Source organism: Ovis canadensis, chromosome 23, assembly GCF_042477335.2.
Source record: "Ovis canadensis isolate MfBH-ARS-UI-01 breed Bighorn chromosome 23, ARS-UI_OviCan_v2, whole genome shotgun sequence".
NCBI lineage: Eukaryota > Metazoa > Chordata > Mammalia > Artiodactyla > Bovidae > Ovis > Ovis canadensis.
The window spans coordinates 44,643,139-44,663,697 of record NC_091267.1 but is presented as its reverse complement, the minus strand read 5'-3'; positions in this window follow the sequence as shown (position 1 = coordinate 44,663,697).

The window sequence follows — 20,559 nt, the reverse complement described above, 5'->3', positions numbered from 1 at the left end:
CTCTCTGGCTACAGTCCATGGGGTCACAAAAGAGTCAGACATGACTTAGCAGCTAAAACAACAAACAACAACAATGGAGATAAATTGCCTAACGCACTGCCTGGCACCCACACACATTAGGTTCTTAATGATGATAGCTATTATTCTTATCACTTCATTATTAGCCCTCCTTATAAAATAATCACAATTTATCAAGTTTTTTCAAAACTTAAACTGATGGAACTAAAAGTGAGTAAATTTCAATCTACCCACCTGAAGGGACCTCAGATCAAACCATAGTGACTTCAAGTCAGGTTTGTGTGACTTTGGCATGAACTTGGATAAATTTAGATCCCTAGAGAGGTTGACAAGCAATTTCTCCTACCTCTACCACTTCTGTCCAAGTGCCTTGAGTTTTCAAAGCGAAAAAATGGAGGTGGGGATGGGAATTGCTCATGGTTGACAGACAGAGAACCTTCCGGGGAAAGTGCATGGAGGGAATCTAATCCCACAGGGAGGTCTGGGGCAGGACTTGTGCTACAGATTAGCGCCATCTCAAGTCATTTATGCCCCTTACCAGTCAGTCTTTGCCTGCAGGGTGCATGGAGACTGAGGAGGGAACACACACAATTCTTCCAAAAGGGAGACAACAGCTGTTAGCAGCCAACTCTGCAGCAGGAAGGGGGTGGGGCCTGGACCCCTGGTCATGCAGGCATGACCCAACAGCATCCATTTCCCATGGGTGTATGCTCAGTCGTTTCAGTCGTGTCTGACTCTTTGCAATCCTATGGACTGTAACCCAGCAGGCTCCTCTGTCCGTGGGATTCTTCAGGCAGGTATACTGGAGTGGGTTGTCATGCCCTGCTCCAGGGGATCTTCCTTACCCAGGGACTGAACCTATATCTCCTACATTGATAGATGGATTCTTTACCGCTGCACCACTTGGAAGGCCTTTTCTGTTGATATTTGCAGTTAACTTCCACCATATTTGAGGAAAAAAGTACTGGGGTAAATCAGAGGGGAAAAAAAAAAAAACTTTATCAAGGTGCATGGATCAAGAAGGGTTTGGATCTCAGGGCCACAGACTGAATATCAAATTCTAGTAGGCACTTGACCAAAGGGAACCATAAGAAACATGAATCATACAGTGTAATTTTTCACCACTACTGGAAAATGATTTCTGCCATGTCAAGATACTAAATGTTTTCTGTAATAGGCACCCAAGAGCCTGGTTATTTAACCTGTTGATGGAGTACCACTCTTAGAAGTTATCTAGGTATTTAAAATTCATTACATACCTCAAGCAAGAATATGGGTTGATCCAAATCAACACTTTTAACAGGTCTTTAAATAAACCAATTTGAGCTTTTGGCTCATTGATAGAAAAGTAAAGATAAAAATTTGCGTCCAATCAGGGATTCCTCAGGAATGATGTAAGATACACTTATTTATCGTGTCACCTGCTTATTTAACTTATATGCAGAGTACATCATGAGACACGCTGGGCTGGATGAAGCACAAGCTGGAATCAAGATTGCTGGGAGAAATATCAATAACCTCAGATATGCAGATGACACCACCCTTATGGCACAAAGTGAAGAGGAACTAAAAAGCCTCTTGATGAAAGTGAAAGTGGAGAGTGAAAAAGTTGGCTTAAAGCTCAACATTCAGAAAATGAAGATCATGGCATCTGGTCCCATCACTTCATGGGAAATAGATGGGGAAACAGTGGAAACAGTGTCAGACTTTATTTTGGGGGGCTCCAAAATCACTGCAGATGGTGATTGCAGCCATGAAATCAAAAGACGCTTACTCCTTGGAAGAAAAGTTATGACCAACCTAGATAGCATATTCAAAAGCAGAGAGATTACTTTGCCATCTAAGGTCCGTCTAGTCAAGGCTATGGTTTTTCCAGTGGTCATGTATGGATGTGAGAGTTGCACTGTGAAGAAGGCTGAGTGCCGAAGAATTGATGCTTTTGAACTGTGGTGTTGGAGAAGACTCTTGAGAGTCCCTTGGACTGCAAGGAGATCCAACCAGTCCATTCTGAAGGAGATCAGCCCTGGGATTTCTTTGGAAGGAATGATGCTAAAGCTCTGGCCACCTCATGCAAAGAGTTGACTCATTGGAAAACAGTCTGATGCTGGGAGGGATTGTGGGCAGGAGGAGAAGGGGATGACAGAGGACAAGATGGCTGGATGGCATCACCGACTTGATGGACGTGAGTTTGAGTGAACTCCAGGAGTTGGTGATGGATAGGGAGGCCTGGCGTGCTGCAATTCATGGGGTCACAAAGAGTTGGACACGACTGAGTGACTGAACTGAACTGTCCAACTTTTAGAGCATCTCTCATATCCAAACCAAGCTTTCCAGGTGGCTCGGTTGGTAAAGAATCTTCCTACAATTCAGGAGATTCAGGTTTGATCCCTGGGTTGGGAAGATCCCCTGGAGAAGGGTATGGCAACCCATTCCAGTTCTTGCCTGGAAAATCCCATGGACAGAGGAGCCTGATGAGTTACAGCCCAGGGGGTCATAAAAGAGTCACAACTTAGCAACCATACAAAAACAACACATCCAAACCCTCTTCTCCCTGCCTGATACCACCTTCCAAGGCCTCATCACATCACACCAAGGTCACTGCCTCCAGGAGAGCCTTACCTGCCCCTGACTCTGGGACAGAGCCAGTCCCAGATGACAGCTCCACCTCAGGTCAGTCTGCCCTTGGACTCAGTCCATGTTCCTGGGCTTTGCCTCAACCTTTATGTATAAAGCCACCTGGTGCCCGAGTTCTAATATCAACATCAATGTCTTATCCACTGCCTGACTTTCCCCTTTAGCTCCCAGCCTGGTGCCCCAGATCCTTTGGGACCGGGTCTTCATATCCCTAGGTCCTTTCATAGAAGTGCCTGATCACCAGCCTGTGTCTTCCTGCTGCTTGGTGACAGACTCCCTGGGCCACCTGCCGCCTGCATCTGCACCTATTGTGTACTGCCAGACAGCCCTCCTCCCCGCGGAGGAGAAAGAACAGATGGGATATTCTTAACAGAGTAGTGTAAAGAGAGAAAACGCCAGCTAATGTGCTATAGAAAATGAGGGTTCGACTCCTTCATTAGGACAGGGAAGTTGCTAATGATGGGTCCCAGGAAATGGAGAGGCTGCCTTCACTCAATCCAGACAGCTGTCATCGTGGGCATGGCAGAGGCTGGTGGAGAGCTTGTGTTCTCGAGTCAGAGCTGATGGACATTGTAGCCACCACTCACTAACACATAGGAGAGGACAAATATTTCACCTCCTCAGTCTCAGGTTCTGCATCAGGAGTAACACCTCCCTCACAGAGCTACTGTTGTCCTTGCTGAAATTAAAAGAGATAATACATTTGTCTTTAATCCTCAACAAATATCAGTATGTAATTCTAGAGGGAAAAATATGTGTAGGGGATTTTTTTGTTTGTTGTCATTCAGTTGCTAAATCATGTTTGACTCTTTGAGACTGCACAGACTGCAGCACGCCAGGCCTCCCTGTCCTCCACTATCTCCTGGAGTTTGTTCAAACTCATGTCCATCAAGTCGGGGATGCCATCCAACCATCTCATCCTCTGTCACCCCTTTCTTCTGCCCTCAATCTTTCCCGAGATTAGGGTCTTTTCCAATGAGTCGGCTCTTCAAATCAGAAGGCTAAAGCATTGGAGCTTTAGTTTTTGTTTATGGGGAAGCAATAGTATGTATTTAGAATACAAGCCTAGGCTGGATGAAGCACTTTAATGAAGATCGATAAGTTCAGAAAATGTGGAAGGGATGGCAATCGGTGAGGTGAAAACCAGAGCAGAAACCCGAGTCCAGAACAGAAGGAAGAAGGCTGCAATGGCAATCCTGGGAGTGGGCGTGCTGGGAACTGTTGATGGGAAGCTTGTGGCAGAGACTGGAATTGAATCAGAAAGGTCGGGGAGACCGGAGGAGAGGGACTCTGGCCATGCTCTAGGGAATAAACGCACCATAAAATGCTCCCAAGGCAACAGAGAAAGCTATTAGAGAAGAAGTAAAGGGGAATCGAAGAATATGGTGCATTTTATTGGAAGGGCAGTGAATGGAGGGAGGCACAACAGAGTATTCGGAGCAACTCGGAGAAGAACAGTAGGGAAGTCTGCAGAGGGAGGGGTAAAAAAGCAGTCAGCTGTGACAGAGAGAAGAGGCAATGAAGAAACATAATAATATATAACACTAGCTCAAAACAACAGCTGGGAATAGGGAGTTGATGGCAAAGCAATAAATAGCAGCAATGAGGGAACTAAATGCCATTAAAATGCACAATAGTTAATAAGAATAAAGCCAGAGTCTGGAAGCAATTAATAAATTAATAAATATATAACACAAAGTATAAAATGAATGGAGAAGAAGGTGAGATTGTAAACATGACCATTCAGTGAGAGGAGGGCACGTGTTCACTGGAGGAGAGAGAGGAGACTGAGGCAGCCAGGCTGCAGAAGTACAAAAGCTCCAGGTTCTGAGTTGCTAAATGAGAAGGAAAAGGACAGACTCTTTCTGCCTCTGAGTCAATGGATGGAAAAGCAGCCCACAGCGATTGTTTCTCTCTGCTGTCCTGAGGCAGCTCCCATCTGAGAGCTAGTCCCCTACCACCATGATAAACAAGATCATTGTCAGAACTGACTGCCTAGACTGTGCTGATAATGGAGTACACATATCCTAGGCTTCATACTAAAAGCTGTCTCTCAAAATAGCTACTGGGGAATTGTTCTAAAAATGTGGATCTTGGACCAGTTCAGAAATCCCATTTTAGATTCAGCTTCTCAATTCCCAAGCCTCACTCTCAACCTCAATGCATCTTTTTGGGTGGTTCTGGGAGTCAGGAGGAATTCCCATAGTGGAAGATCCCCAGCAGCTACCTGTGCCCTAAGCAGTTGAAACCTCAGTCACAGAGTTGAGAGCCTCGGGCGTTAGAGCTCCTCATTCTCAAGACAGCGTCCATCCAGCCAGGTGATTTGTTTCCCATATTTCTCCTCTGCAAACATAATTACGATGATTGGGACCACATGTTTTTCCCAAAGGACAGGTCAAGCCTTCTTTACTCTTGGTTCAAAGAATATTCTCTACTCCAAGCAGCATCTACAAAGCAAAAAACAAAACAAAATGCTAGTGGTAAGAACCCGCCTGCCTATGCAGTCTATGTAAGGGACATGGGTTCAATCCCTGGCTCAGGAAGATCCCCTGGAGAAGAGCATGGCAACCCACTTCAGTATTCTTGACTGGAGAATCCCATGGACAGAGAAGCCTGGTGGGCTACACTCCATAGGGTTGCACAGAGTTGGACACAACTGAAACAACTTAAGACACACACAACAATAACAACAAAAATATGAGAACTGGCTTTGCTCCCAGATGAGGCAGAAACTTACCAAGCTGGGGGGAGGGACAATAAAAAGAATGGTAAGCTGGTTAGACTAAGTTTAGCAGGCCAGTTTTCCCTTTTCTTTTAACAAGTTTATCTCCTCCCCATTTTTATGTGACTTCAGTTGTCACTGTTTGTATTTTGCCCAATGACACAAATCCAGAGGCAGAGACAATTACTTACCGTCTTCTCCTGCCACAAAGTAGCTTCTGTTGTTTTTCCACATTGGTTTTCCTCCTCTCCTCCCCTCTCATGTAAGCATATCCTCTTTATCCAAGATTTAGTAACTGACACTACGGCCTAGTGGTAAAGAAACCTCCTGCCAATGCAGGAGACGCAGGTTTGATCCCTGGGTCAGGAAGATCCCCTGAAGAAATAAATGGCAACTCACTCCAGTATTCTTACCTGGAGAATCCCACAGACAGAGGAGCTTGGTGAGCTACAGTCCATGGGCTCTCAAAGAGTCAGACATGGTGGAGCACAGCATAACACTATGGCCCTGGGTGTAGCATGGACTTTGCAACTGAAACGCTCCCAACTGTACAGAAATTGGAACATCCATATTTCCAACTTCCAATTTGACAATAAGAATAATAAGAAATAAGGAATCATAAAGTGAGAAAAACAGACCCAGAAAATAAATTGCTGGTACACACTACAGATAATTACAGGGTCAGATGGAAAAGGATAAAAAGAGAAGAAAAGTGAAATTACAGAAATAATTGAGAATTTTTGTGAAATGAGATATTAAAAATACCAATATAATATTACTTTTATACTTTTGCATATAAATGTTAATGATCAGCTACCTACAATTAGAACTTGAATTTGTTTAATGTCCTCAAAGCAAGTAATTTTTTATTGTATAGGAGGCATAATATATAAATTTATATAAATTGCACTTAGTTTCAGTAAATGTAAAAGAATATTTTCCTTGAATTTACTGCTGCAAACATGGGACTATCTCTTAAGGAACGATCCTGAAAAGAAAGTCCAAGGGTGTAAGTTACAGCTCAACAGTTGTGACTTTAGTAAGTTCCTGGCAGGTAAACCCTTCAGCTTGAAAGAGCAGAGGCCAAGCTTTGTTCTGGGCCCGGCACACAGCATCTGCTGCACAGGATTAAACACTGTGCATTGATCATGACTTCCTGATGATCATAATGATTAACATCATTCTGAAGACAGTTAATAGGCACATAGGGTGATCCTTTCTCTTCAGAATCTAAATTATTTGCTATTGGATAAGCAATTTGTGTTTACTGAGTTGGACATGAATGAAATTGATTCTAACTACTTTAAGTTTGCTGCAATTGGTACACTATTGTATGGCCTTTTAATGATAGATTCCTTGCATATATATAAATATATAGATAAAGAAATCTATTTCTTGATCTTTTTTTTTATGACAAAGAAAGCCAGCTTGAGTTTACAATGAAATCTTCCCTTAACTGAGTGAAAAACAACAATAAAAGAAAAAAGAACAAAACCAAAAGAGTAGTTGGCATTCTCATCAACAAATTTAATAATGGGCTTCTGGGCTCTGCACTGTTCCTTCTGAGGACAGCAACGATGGGAAGAAATTAGAGGTCATCTAGTCGAGGCTACTAATTTCACCAGTGAAACCTCTGAGGCCCTAAGTCCCAAGTCAACAACTGAGTAACCGTGAGCTAGGTTGTGCATCCTGGTCTTCTGGTTCCCTCATCTGCATTCTGCCACTTACTCACCTACGTCTCAGTTATCCTTTTCTGCCATTATAACACAATCAGCCTATAACATTGGTGTTCAACTATCTTTCAACATTAGTTTAACTGAAGAATCCCACTAGTCTAATTACAGCACTAATATTTCTTATAATGAATTGGTGATATGTTAGAATCCCAAATATGTCAATTTGAAGTACACAGAGTATTCTTATTTAAGTTCAAACTGCAAAATATTAGTTAATATTTGTTGAGCACTTAGCATGTGTCAGACTGTAATAAGGGCTTTCCATACACAATAATCCTGTGAAGTCCACACTGTTCTTCTCTTAAAAAGGATAAAACCACATGTTCATTCTTTGCCCTTCTTTGGCTTCATTTGGTTTTGTAGGAAGACTAATCCCTGTAAATTAAGCTTCCCAGACTCCTCTGCAGGGGTCCAGCCACTGGCAGCACTGTCTCCCTCCGTTTGAGGTACACTCTCTCCCAGGGGGGCTGCTTCTGAATGGTTCTTGCTCTGGCTGGACAGCCCTTCCCTTCTGGGTCCTCAGTCCCACTGCATCCTAGTCTCCATTAACACCTTTCCCCTCCTTTGTTTCTCCAAGCCCAACAGAAGTCAGCAGCTTTCTGGCATTACAAATCTTAACCTCACTATTTCTTCTTGAAATTTTTAGTCCTTTAAACACCTTTCCACTTAGTTCCCCAAATTAAATGCCCTCTATTTAAATACCTGGTCTTTTTCTGAATAAATATTGACAGATACATCTAAGTAAGCAAGTGATTTAAAGAGCATAGGCTGGTTTGAACTCAAGTTGCCTGACCAAATCTATGTGTTTAACCTTGAAAAGCTACTGTTTCTTAGAGTACCATGGACTAGCTTGTGGTCTCCAAACTTTTAACTTTTTTGATTGCACACCTTCATGAAGAAAAAGTTTGTAAGCATGGGCCCCTGACATATATATGTTTATTTATAAAGTTTATGTAAGTAGTAGCTCAACTGGTAAGCAATCCATCTGAAATGCAGGAGACTCTGGTTTGATTCCTGGATTGGGAAGATCCACTGGAGAAAGGATAGGCTACCCACTCCAGTATTCTTGGGCTTCCTTTGTGGCTAAGCTGGGAAAGAATCCACCTGAAATGCAGGAGACCTGGGTTTGATCCCTGGGTTGGGATGACCCCCCTGGAGAAGGCAAAGGCTGCTGCTGCTGCTGCTGCTGCTAAGTCGCTTCAGTCGTGTCCGACTCTGTGCGACCCCATAGATGGCAGCCTACCAGGCTCCCCTGTCCCTAGGATTCTCCAGGCAAGAACACTGGAGTGGGTTGCCATTTCCTTCTCCAATGCGGGAAAGTAAAAAGTGAAAGGGAAGTCGCTCAGTCGTGTCTGACTCTTAGCGACCCCATGGACTGCAGCCTACAAGGCTCCTCCATCCATGGGATTTTCCAGGCAAGAGTACTGGAGTGGGTCAACAGTGCCTTCTCCGGAAGGAAAAGACTACCCCCTCCAGTATTCTGGCCTGGAGAATTCCATGACTGTATAGTCAGGGTCACAAAGAGTCACAACTGAGCGACTTTCACTTGATTACTTGAGTACTACTGGATGATGTGAAGCTTAAATTGTATTCATTTTGTTCTGTTTAGTTCTGATGTATTTCTCTACTTTAAAGGAAGCTATCATACTCAGTATTTGAAACATGTCTTTAGATCATTTCTGCTGTTTTATAATTTCATCCACTTCCTTTTGAGGCAAAAAAGATATTGTTTAGAAGAGCTCTATATTTTCTCCTTCCTTAGTTTTCCGTCTTCTCTTTTTCCCTGTGAACTGTGGGATACAGACAGCAAAGCTAAGGAATGAGGTGCTGAGTAGGCAGTGAAGAGAAAGTAGGGATAAAAGTCTCTATAGTCTTTTTAAGACCAGTTTGCACTCTAGAAACAGATAAGAATTTCCATCATCTTTTTTTATGATAGCTTTATCAAGATATATTTCACATACTATACAACTCACTCTTTAAAAGTACATAATTTAAAGATTTGTAGTATATTCACAGAGCCATGCAGCCAGCATCACTAGCTAATTTTAGAATATTTCCATCACCTGAAAAAGAAACACATACCCATTAGCATTTATATTGCCCCCAGCCTCTGGTAAACACTAATCTACTTTTTTATATCTGTAGATTTGCCTATTCTAGACATTTCATGCTAGGTGAACCATACAATATGTGGTTTTGTTGTTTGCTTCTTTTACTTATCATGCTTTCAGGGATCATCCATGTTGTAGTGCACATCAATACTTCATTCTTTTTATGGCCAACTAATACTCCATTGTAAGGATATACCAAATTTCAGTTATACATTCATCAACTGACGGACACTTAGGTTGTGACATATTTAGCTGTTGAGAATAGCGCTGCTATGAATACTTACACAAGTTTTTGTATGGACGTGTGTTTGCTTTTATGGATGTATGTTTAACATTTTAAAGATGTGCCAACATTTTCCAGAGTGGTTACACATTTGACATTCTCACTAGCAGGACTATCCAAAGGCTTCATTTTTTTTTAATCCTCTCCAGTGCTTTTTTATTATTTGTCTTTTTTTAATTTTAGCCATTCTGTTGTACATGAAGTGATAATCTCATTTTGGTTTTGATTTGCATTCCCCTAATTATTCAACATCTTTTAAAAGCTAAATAGCTATTTGATTAACATCAATAAAATAACTTATTAATACAAATTAAATATTAATCTTTATTTTCAGTGAACAAAACACGAAAGATGGCTAATTTCATTTGCACACAGAAGAGCATTCCAGTTCTCTGATAAAATGCATGAAGTCGCAAAGTAAAAGCTAAGCAACCATTCTATTTAGAAGTGTAATTGTATCAAGATGCTTTTTTACTTCCCTTTTTACTTCTTTGACCCACTGATTATCCAGGAGTGTGTTGTTTATTTTCTACATACTTATAGATTTTCCAGTTTTCTCACGATTGATTTGTATTTTTATACTATGTGGTCAGAAAAGATAAATGATATTATTTCAATCTTCTTAAATTTGCTAAGACTTGTTTTGTGGCCTATCATTTGATGTGTCCAGGAGAATGTTCCATGCATGCTTGAGAAGAATGCATATTCTGTTGTTGTTGGATAAAATCTCCTATATGTCTATTAGTTCAATTAGTTCTAAAGTATGGGTCAAGTTCATTGTTTCCTTCTTCCTTGATTTTCTTTCTGGATGTTCAATCTAATGCTGAAGGTATAGTATTGAAGTTCCAGCAATTATTATATTGTTATTTATTTCTCCCTCCATTATAAGTATTTGCTTCACATATTTAGGTGCTCTGATGTTTGAATACATATATATTTGTGATTGTTGTCTTCTTGATGTGTTGACTCTTTATTATTATATAATTGCCTTATCTGTGTCTTGTTACTATTCTTGATTTAAAGTTTATTTTGACTTACATAAGCATAGCTACCTCTGCTCCCTTTTGGTTTCCACTTGCATGAAGTATCTTCTGCCATCTCTTCACTTTGAGCGTATGAGTGTCCTTAAAGATTAAGTGAGTCTCTTGTAGGCATTGTATAGTTAGCCTTGGTTTTTCATTCATCCATTTTTCCAAAGAAGGTGTACAAATTGCCAAACAGTATATGAAAATATGCTCACCATGGCTAATCATCAAGGAAATACAAATCAAACCACAATGAGATATCACTTATTAGAATGGCTATTATCAAAAAGACAATAGATGACGAGTGGTTGGCAGGTTGGCAAGGATGTAAAGAAAAGGGACACTGCACTGTAGTAGGAATGTAAATTGACATAGACACTATGGAAAATAGTATAGATGTTTCTAAAAAGTTGAAAATAGAACTACCATATGATTCAGCAACTGGAGTAGGAAATGGTAACCCAATTCCTTATTCTTACCTGGAGAATTCCATGGATAGAGAAGCCTGGCAGGCTACAGTCCATGGGGTTGTAAAGAGTCAGACATAACTAAACGTGCATACAACATGACCCAGAAATTTCACTTCTGTGTGTATATCCAAAGGAAATGAAAACAGGATGTTGAGATATCTACACCCCCATATCTGCTGCTGCTGCTGCTAAGTCTCTTCAGTCGTGTCTGACTCTGTGCAACCCCATAGACGGCAGCCCACCAGGCTCCCCTGTCCCTGGGATTCTCCAGGCAAGAGTACTGGAGTGGGTTGCCATTGCCTTCTCTGACACCCCCATATCTATTACAGCATAATTCACAACCACCAAGGTATGGAAACAACCTAAGTATCTGTCTTTGGATGAATGGATAAAATAAACTTGAGATAGATAGACAGATGAATCGTATTCAGCCATGCACAAGCAGGACATTTTGTCATTTTCAACAACATGGAAGAAACTTGAGGACAATATGCTAAGTGATATAAGTCAGATAGGAAAGATAAATACTGTTATGACATTACCTATATGTGGAATCTTAAAAAACCAAACTCACGGAAACAGAAAGTAGAATGGTGGTTACCAGAGGCTGGGGGAAGGGAATGGTGAATGATGAGATGTTGGTCAAAGACTGTAAATTTCTAATTAGAAGATGAATGTCTGGGGATATAATGCACAGCATCATGATAATAGACAATACTACTATACTATATACCTGAAAGTTGCTAAGAGAGGAATTCTTAAATGTTCTCACCACAAAAAAGAAATGAACATTATAGGATTGGTGAATGTGTTAGCTAACACTGTGGTGGCAATTATGCGTGCATGCTCAGTTGCTCAGCTGTGTCCAACTCTTTGTGATTCCATGGATTGTAACCCACCAGACTCCTCTATCCATGGAATTTTCCAGGTAAGAATACTGAAGTGGGTTGCCATTTCCTACTCCAAGGGATCTTCCCACACAGGGATCAAACCCACATCTCCTGCATTGGCAGGTGGATTATACACATGACTAAGGATCTGAGATGGGAACATTATCCTGGATAACAGTCCTTAGAAAAGGAAGACAGAAGAGACAGAGAAGATGACCAAAATAGTAGGAGTGACAGGGGACCAGGAGCCAAGGAATATGAACAGACTCTAAGAGCTGGAAAAAGTATGTGATGGGATCTCCTTTGTAGCCTCCAAAAGGAAAGCAGTCCTGACAACTTCTTTTACCTTCTTAAGACTCTTTTCTGACCTCCAGAACTGTATGATGAAGTTCTTTTAAGTTTAAAAAGGGAAAGAAAGTATAATGTAGCTGTGACCTTGAAAACTGTAAATTTTAAATGCAATAGAGCTGACCCACCCTATGCCTGAACTCTTTTCTGAAACATTTTAAAGAATCTATGGATCATTTGGTCTCTTAAAATGGGGTCTATATTCTTAACCACCAAGTTAATTCTATTAATTAAGGCAGATATTTGATTAAAATTTCTAGCTCATTCTCTGAAGCTACTCCACAATAGACTATATTTTAGAACACTGTATTTTTTCCTGTTTTGTTACTCATTTTTAATTGAAGTTATACATATCATTGTTGTTGATCCTTGATAAATATCAATCTTTCCTCTGCTTACATAATACTTTCTTAAATAAATAACAATTTTGAAAAGCCTCAGGAAGTAGCATGTATTGTAAGCAATATTGTCCTAATCACATCACTGAGAAAGGTTTTTTTCCCCCTAGAGCTGGGAAAGGACTACGTCATTAGAGTCACAATACTGCTCTTGGCCAAGAAGACCTGCAGATCTTGAAATTCTAAATGTTTTGTTGCAAAATGAAATAGCATCAAACCAAAGAGTAATGTATTCATTCCACAAATAAATATTAAGTCCCCACCAGGAGCTGCTTTCCAGGTGGCACTGGTGGTAAAGAACCCGTCTGCCAATGCAGGAGACATAAGAGACGCAGGTTTGATCCCTGAGTCGAAAAGATCCCCTGAAGGAGGGCATGGAAACCTATTCCAGTATTGCCCATGGACAGAGGAGCCTGGCGGGCTATAGTCCATGGGGTCCCGTAGAGTCGGACATGACAGAAGCAGCTTAGCATGCAAGCATGCACACACCCAGCAGGAGCCAGGCACTGTTTCAGGCACAGAGGACATACAGGAAGGGATCCAACCTCCAAAGTCCTGCCTTCAAGGAACACATGTTATAACGAGTAACTTTTCATCAAACTTCTCTTGGCTGCCGCTATATGAGGTCATGATGCCCCTCTGAGAACAAACGCCAATACACTGAGGACCGCGGAACTTTAAAACAGAAAGAAACCCATTTAAATGACTGTGAACGGCTCAAGGCCCCAAAGCAATTCACTTTCAGTGGCAAGGGTTTTCCTACTTCTAATTCTCTGAGCTTGCTTTCAAGAGCTAATGTCCACAGAGGTAAAAAAAAAAAAAAAAAGAAAAATAGAAATAAAACTCATTCACACTGTCCAGATCATGGCCCCAATTGCTAGCTGAAACTTGTCTGAGGAGTGAAAACATAGACAGGATCTATTTCTCTAACTGGCATTTTCCACACACACCTGCTTTCCGACTGGAAATACCTGACTTCCAGAACATGCCTGGTCCCTTGGGATCAATTCCTCTAACTGCCATTCGCCTTCCTCCCTCTTGCAAAGCTCCCAGATAGCTAGCCTAGGGTAGTTCTGATATAGCTAAACCTCAAACTGCTCGAAATGTCTATAAAAGCCTCAATTCCCAGGACATTTCAAGCTCAAGTCTCTAAGTGTGCTCATGTTCTCCAGGCATAAATTGAGCATGACCATAGGGACCTCAAATTTGCTACCTTTTTTGATGGCTCATGGGAGAAGACACTTAAAAGTGGAACTTTCTGGAAAGGCCAGACACAAAATCTTAACCCCTAACCTCTAGGTTCAATTAGGCTTCCCTTTTAAATACTCTCATAGCACTCAGAAATTTTCTCTCATGCTGTTCATCACAGCTTATTACTCAATACTCATTAGTGTTTGTATTTGATACATAAAGGTAGTCTCAGTTCTCAGTTCAATCGGTCAGTCATGTCAGACTCTTTGCAACCGCATGGACTGGAGCATACCAGGCCTCCCTGTCTATCACCAACTCCCAGGGCCTACTCAAACTGATGTCCATTGTGTCAGTGACGTCATCCAACCATCTCATCCTCTGTCGTCCCCTTCTCCTCCTGCCTTCAATTGTTCCCAGCATCAGGGTCTTTTCCAATGAGTCAGTTCTTCGCATCAGGTGGCCAAAGTATTGGAGTTTCAGCTTCAGCATCAGTCCTTCCAATGAACAATCAGGACTGATTTCCTTTAAGATGGACTGGTTGGATCTCCTCGCAGTCCAAGGGACTTTGAAGAGTCTTCTCTAACACCACAGTTAAAAAGCATCAATTCTTTGGTGCTCAGCTTTCTTTACAGTCCAACTCTCACATCCATGCATGACTACTAGAAAAACCATAGCTTTGACTAGATGGACTTTTGTTGGCAAAGTAATGTCTCTGCTTTTTAATATGCTGTCTAGGTTGGTCATAGCTTTTCTTCCAAGGAGCAAGCATCTTTTACTTTGATGGCTGCAGTGACCATCTGCAGGTTTGTGTGTGTGACTATGTATGAAGTCGCTCAGTCGTGTCTGACTCTTTGCAACCCTGTGGACTGTAGCCTGCCAGGCTCCTCTGTCCATGGGATTCTCCAGGCAAGAATACTGGAGTGGGTTGTCATTTCCTTCTCCAGGGGATCTTCCCAACCCAGGGATCAAACCCAGGTCTCCTGTATTGCAGGTAGACGCTTTAGCCTCTGAGCCACCAGGGAAGCCATAAGAAAATGCAGGTTTGGGAGCCTCCCCCCGCCAAAAAATTTCTGTCACTGTTTCCATTGTCTCCCATCTATTTGCCATGAAGTGATGAGGCTGGATGCCGTGATCTTAGTTTTCTGAATGTTGAGTTTTAAATCAACTTATTCATTTTCCTCTTTCACTTTCATCAAGAGGCTCTTTAGTTCTTCTTTGCTTTCTGCCATAAGGGTGGTGTCATCTGCCTATCTGAAGTTACTGATATTTCTCCTGGCAATCTTGATTCCAGCTTGTGCTTCATCCAGCCCAGCATTTCACATGATGTACTCTGCATATAAGTTAAATGAGCAAGGTGACAATATACAGCCTTAACGTACTCCTTTCCCGATTTGGAACCAGTCTGTTTTTCCATGTCCAGTTCTAACTGTCGCTTCTTGACCTGCATACAGGTAGGAACCTTATCAGTTTTGCTCAGCACGGCATTCCTAGTGGATGAGTGAATGCATGTTTTCGTTCACTCATTGGGCCATGAAAAATTTAGATGGAAAACTGACCTCTTAATTCAGAACATGCCCCTTCCCTTGAGAATGAAAGTTATAAAGCAAGAGTATAAAGCAAGTTGGCTACCTGTATACTTTCTCTGTGGCCATATCAGTTGACAACTGAGAATCCCTGTAGGCTTATCAACATCAGGGACAACACACATCTTTTTCCAAATTTCCAAATTGCTAGAGGGTTAATGTTTAACTCTTTTCCTTGAATATATCACCCTTTCCCACTGTCCTGCCAAGTCAGGATTCTCCTTCCAGCCATCTCTATTAAGAAGATCCTTGATACCACGGATTAATTCAAAAGCTTAGTTCAGTATTACTTAGATCCAAAAATTTCACAGAGACCAGTATTTGTTGGCAATACCCAAGATACTTCTAGAATGGATTGTACAAAGTACAATATATTCAAAATGTCTTTTTTCCTTTACTGATTATCAAAGAACATCTTAAAACGTAGAAGTCAGTCATCATACGCATTTGAATCAGTCACCTTTACAAGATTAATGTTATTGCCTTTCCAAGTTATAATATAAAAATCTTAGTAAACACTAAAGGGTCCAGTTCTATGTTATAGCATTCTAATCTCCTGTGATACACACTTTAGCAACTTTATTTTATTTCCCTAGGAAACCTTGCCTAATTTTAGATGTTGAAAATGTAAACCACTGTATACCAAGTGTGTTAGAGGACTTTTGTGTAACAAGAGGAGTATGTGTACAGAGATAAGCAGGGCAGAAGTGGACTTACCAAAAAAGCCAGGATGCTTGGCTTCAGGAGGCCCCTCACCTACAGCTTCCTCCAGGGCCCCTGGAGGCTCCAAGCAACATGCTAACAAAAGCATATACATTTTTAGCAAATTTTACAAAATTAAGCTATTGATCCCTGGGTCAGGAGGATCTCTTCTCCTGGAGAAGGGAATGGCTACCCATTCTAGTTCATGGGGTCACAAAGAGTCAGGTATGACTAAGCAACTAATGCTTTCACAATCTATTTTATCTTCATACAAAGCCCCCCAAATTATAAAAATTTAAAATAAGTTCTAGAGGTTCAACCTGTATACTTAAAACCTACATCCGTAAACCAAAGATGAAATTTAGAAAACTTTGATATTGATCTGTTTCTCACCATCTAACAGATCAATTCAGTTCAGTTGTTCAGTTGTGTCCAACTCTTTGCAACCCCATGGACTGCAGCACACCGATTATCTAACAGATAGATTATCTAACATAATTTCTTTCAGGTGGGGATAGCTACCTGCATTATTTTCCGATTCACTTTAGCCCTTTTCTCGTTCTTGTTTTTAACCAAACCCATTCATGTCTGTTCTTTACAAAGCAAGAGAGGCTGACAGATTATTCTCTGTGGTTCTCTTCTGAGCTTTAGTTTATTCTTTGTGGATATGTAGCATTCTATTGGGGGTTAAAAATCTGCATAGAGACACTGCCAGCTGCTCAGCCCAAAATTAGTTTTTGAGTGCAAAATTATCCACTTCAAAAATACTAAAAATCATTGTAGTTATTTTTATCTGAGAATCTGTGGCCCTCCCAAGACCTGTACTGAAGTAAAATGATTATTTAATTATTTCCTCTTATGAGCATTTGGTCTGGGTCACAGAAATATAACAAACACACACACATACACATATATATGAAATCTCTGGGAAAGAATAGGTTTTGACTGCAGGGATGGATTTTGTATGAATAGAACCCTGAGGCATCTAACAGTTTAAATAATGGTTTCTATTCCAGGGAAGAAAAAATATTTTTCCTTGATAGCACTTTTTTATATTCACTGCATTGGAATTACTTTTTCAAAATTCTGCCAGTGGAGACTTATCATACGTGGGTGCCATTGCTGTAACATAAAGATAAGGATTGAAGCAAATTCCACTCATAAGCTCATGAGCCCATAAATTGGAACTATTCTTCACAACACAAAGCATTCTACCCATCCAAAAATTTTTCTTAAAGGCAAGGCAGGAGTTTTCTCTTGCAGAATTTTCTTCTCTTCAACTGCTTAAACCTCTCAACTGCTTGAATTTTGTTTGTTCATAGACTATATACAACAGAAAGATACACACATTATCTATAGCCTATTGCCTATATAACGCTTAAATAAATAATACAATTGTCATTGAGGTTTTTTGGGGGGAGACAACAACTTTATTCAGAAATGTTTGCACTGTGTCAAGATGTTCTAACAATCCACCAAGAACCTCCAAGTGTTTCAGTCTCAGCCTAAACGTAGGACTATCACTTCTTTTTACCTGCCCACCCTTCCAGAAGAGGCCAACCTTCTGGTACCCCACACTGACCCTTTACTGTTTGGAACAATCACATTATCTGGGTGGTTGTCTTATGTCCCTGTCCTCTGACGAAACTGCAAGCTTCATTAACAGGGGTATTGTGCTTCTTGCCCATCATCAAATTCCCACTGCAGACCACATCCTGCTGCTGCTGCTGCTAAGTCACTTCAGTCGTTTCCGACTCTGTGCGACCCCATAGACGGCAGCCCACCAGGCTCCCCTGTCCCTGGGATTCTCCAGGCAAGAACACTGGAGTGGGTTGCCATTTCCTTCTCCAATGCAGGAAAGTGAAAAGTGAAAGTGAAATCGCTCAGTCGTGTCCGACCCTCAGCGACCCCATGGACTGCAGCCCCCCAGGCTCCTCCGCCCATGGGATTTTCCAGGCAAGAGTACTGGAGTGGGTGCCCATTGCCTTCTTCGGCAGACCACATCCTAGAGGGTCAATAAATATGTGTCATGTGAATGAATAAATGCAAAAGTCAATAGAAAACAATGGCAAAAATATAATTTAATTAATTTTTTCCATCTCAGAACAAGAGATCCAAAAACAGACATGTAATATTGCTATTGCTGAGTCATTTATCTATGCATTTATTCATTCATAGATTTTGAAGTTTCAAGGAGTTCCTACAGTAGGGTCCTCCTAATCCACCCACTTTTATTTAGTGCATTCTGCATTTTGTTTATCTTCTGAGGAGGCACCTGGGTCAATCTAAGAGAACCGTAGATAACATTTTTTTTTAAATTGTGATCATTGTATCACACTATGAAAAAAGGAAGCAAAGTAGAAAATGATGCTTAAACCTTTCTTTCTGCCCTACCCAGTACGATAGGATATCAAACCTCACCTAAATGTTCAGGTCTACAAATACCTTTCTCATTAGGAATTTCAAATATTGTTTCAAGGGGGAAAATGCAAGTTTTTAATAAAAGATCTCTACCTTTTTCTGTTGTCAACATGCAATAACACATTTCACTATCACAGAATCATGCAGCAACTTGCAGAATACACGGACCACTGCTGGTAACACAAACAGCACCTACAGCCATTAGGGCTTCATGTAACAGTCCTAATTCTTCAATAATTTGGTGTTGTTTTCCCTGCTTGTATCAGGACTTGCACTTTGTTTTACCATTGCCTAGGAAGGGGCTCAATATTTCTTTGATAAAGATAATTGTTTCCATGGGATTTGGGGCCTTTCCCCCTCCCCCACTAAAGAGATGCCTCACTGGCTGAAAACACATAAAATGGAGACACACCTCTTCATTAAAAACTTTAACCTCTCGCTAATGATGATATTAATACCCAGCGTGCGATAAACACCTGAGACGTACTTTGTCCTAAACAACACAGCCTTAGAGAACCTTGTAGTCAATAAAATAAAATACCCCTTTCTCTTTAATTAACATATGAAATAAACACAATCTGTGACACCTAGTGTGCAGCAGCAATTAAGAGGCATTGCTTAGTTAAACCTCCTAATACCTCATTTAAATATGCAATTAAGGGATAATTGCCTTCAATCAATAAAAAAATTGAAATATTTCGCAGGGGCTTCAATTATTTTCTGCTAGGCTTTCTGCTTTACACTTGGCCAGCACTAAGCCTGGGAGCCTCCCTTACTCCTCTGGTTAAAGCGACATTACCCCCTTTCTTGGTCCTGGCTTTTAAGCATGCTATTAACATCGCAAGAGACCAATAACAGTCCTAAGCCTTAGAAATCATCTCTTTTGGCCTCAGCTACAATTTCTACGACTCTAAAATTGCCTCTTCATGACTTGCCTTAGGTTATGTGCTTTGTTTTTACTCAGCCCTAAGCCCTCCATTTTCATCTCACTGCAAAGGAATCAACAGTGAAGGAGTAAAAGTTTACTGCCCTTCCTAGCGAGGCATCAGCTACAGGAAAAGCACCTTAAGATCACCAAAGGTGTTGGCGCACCGACTTTGGCAGGGTTGGGTTGTATCTCTTAGTCTCCCTCCCCTAGGGCTTCCCTGATAGCTCAGTTGGTAAAGAATCCGCCTGCATCATGGGAGACCTGGGTTTGATCCCTGAGTTGGGAAGGTATCCCAGAGAAGGGAAAGGCTAGCCACTCCAGTAATCTGGCCTGGAGAACACCATGGACTGTATATAGCCCATGGGGTTTTGCAAAGAGTTGGACACGGCTGAGCGACTTTCACTCCCTCCCCAAAACACAATGCTCTTATGTACATAGAAATATTTTAAACCGAACGTTCAGACAAATGCTGGGAAGTGTGTGAAGTGAATCCAGAAGTAATCATAACTATGACCAGGGAGGAATAACTAAAGGGGTCAGGTGTGCGACGAGCAAAGCATAACCTGAGGCATCGCCCCAGTGGACTTGGGAGGCAAGGGAAAAGGATGCACATGCTGATACCCATGCGGCTACCTCTTGAGTGAATAATGAAGCCCTTTGTCTCTGACCCAGGAGTCTCATGTCTGCTTTTGATATCCATGAAGCAGTATTACATTAAATTGCTAGAGTTCAAGAAGAGTCAAATCAAGTCCTAGAACTGATACTCTTCTTTCACACTCAGGGCAAGAATGTGCTGTGTGAAACTCGGACTTTCTCAAGTGGAGCTCATCACTTCGTTCTTTGCAGCACCAGCATGCACAGTGGGCTCCCTTCGCTGCTGTTGTTCAGTAGTTCAGTCGTGTCTGACTCTGCAGTCCCATGGACCGGAGTGTGCCAGGCTTCCCTGTCCTTCACTATCTCCCAGAGTTTGCTCAAATTCATGTCCATTGAATCGATGATGCCATCCAACCATCTCATCCTCTGACCACCCCCTTCTCCTCCTGCCCTCCATCTTTCCCAGCATCAGGGTCTTTTCCAAAGACCTGGCTCTTGACCTCAG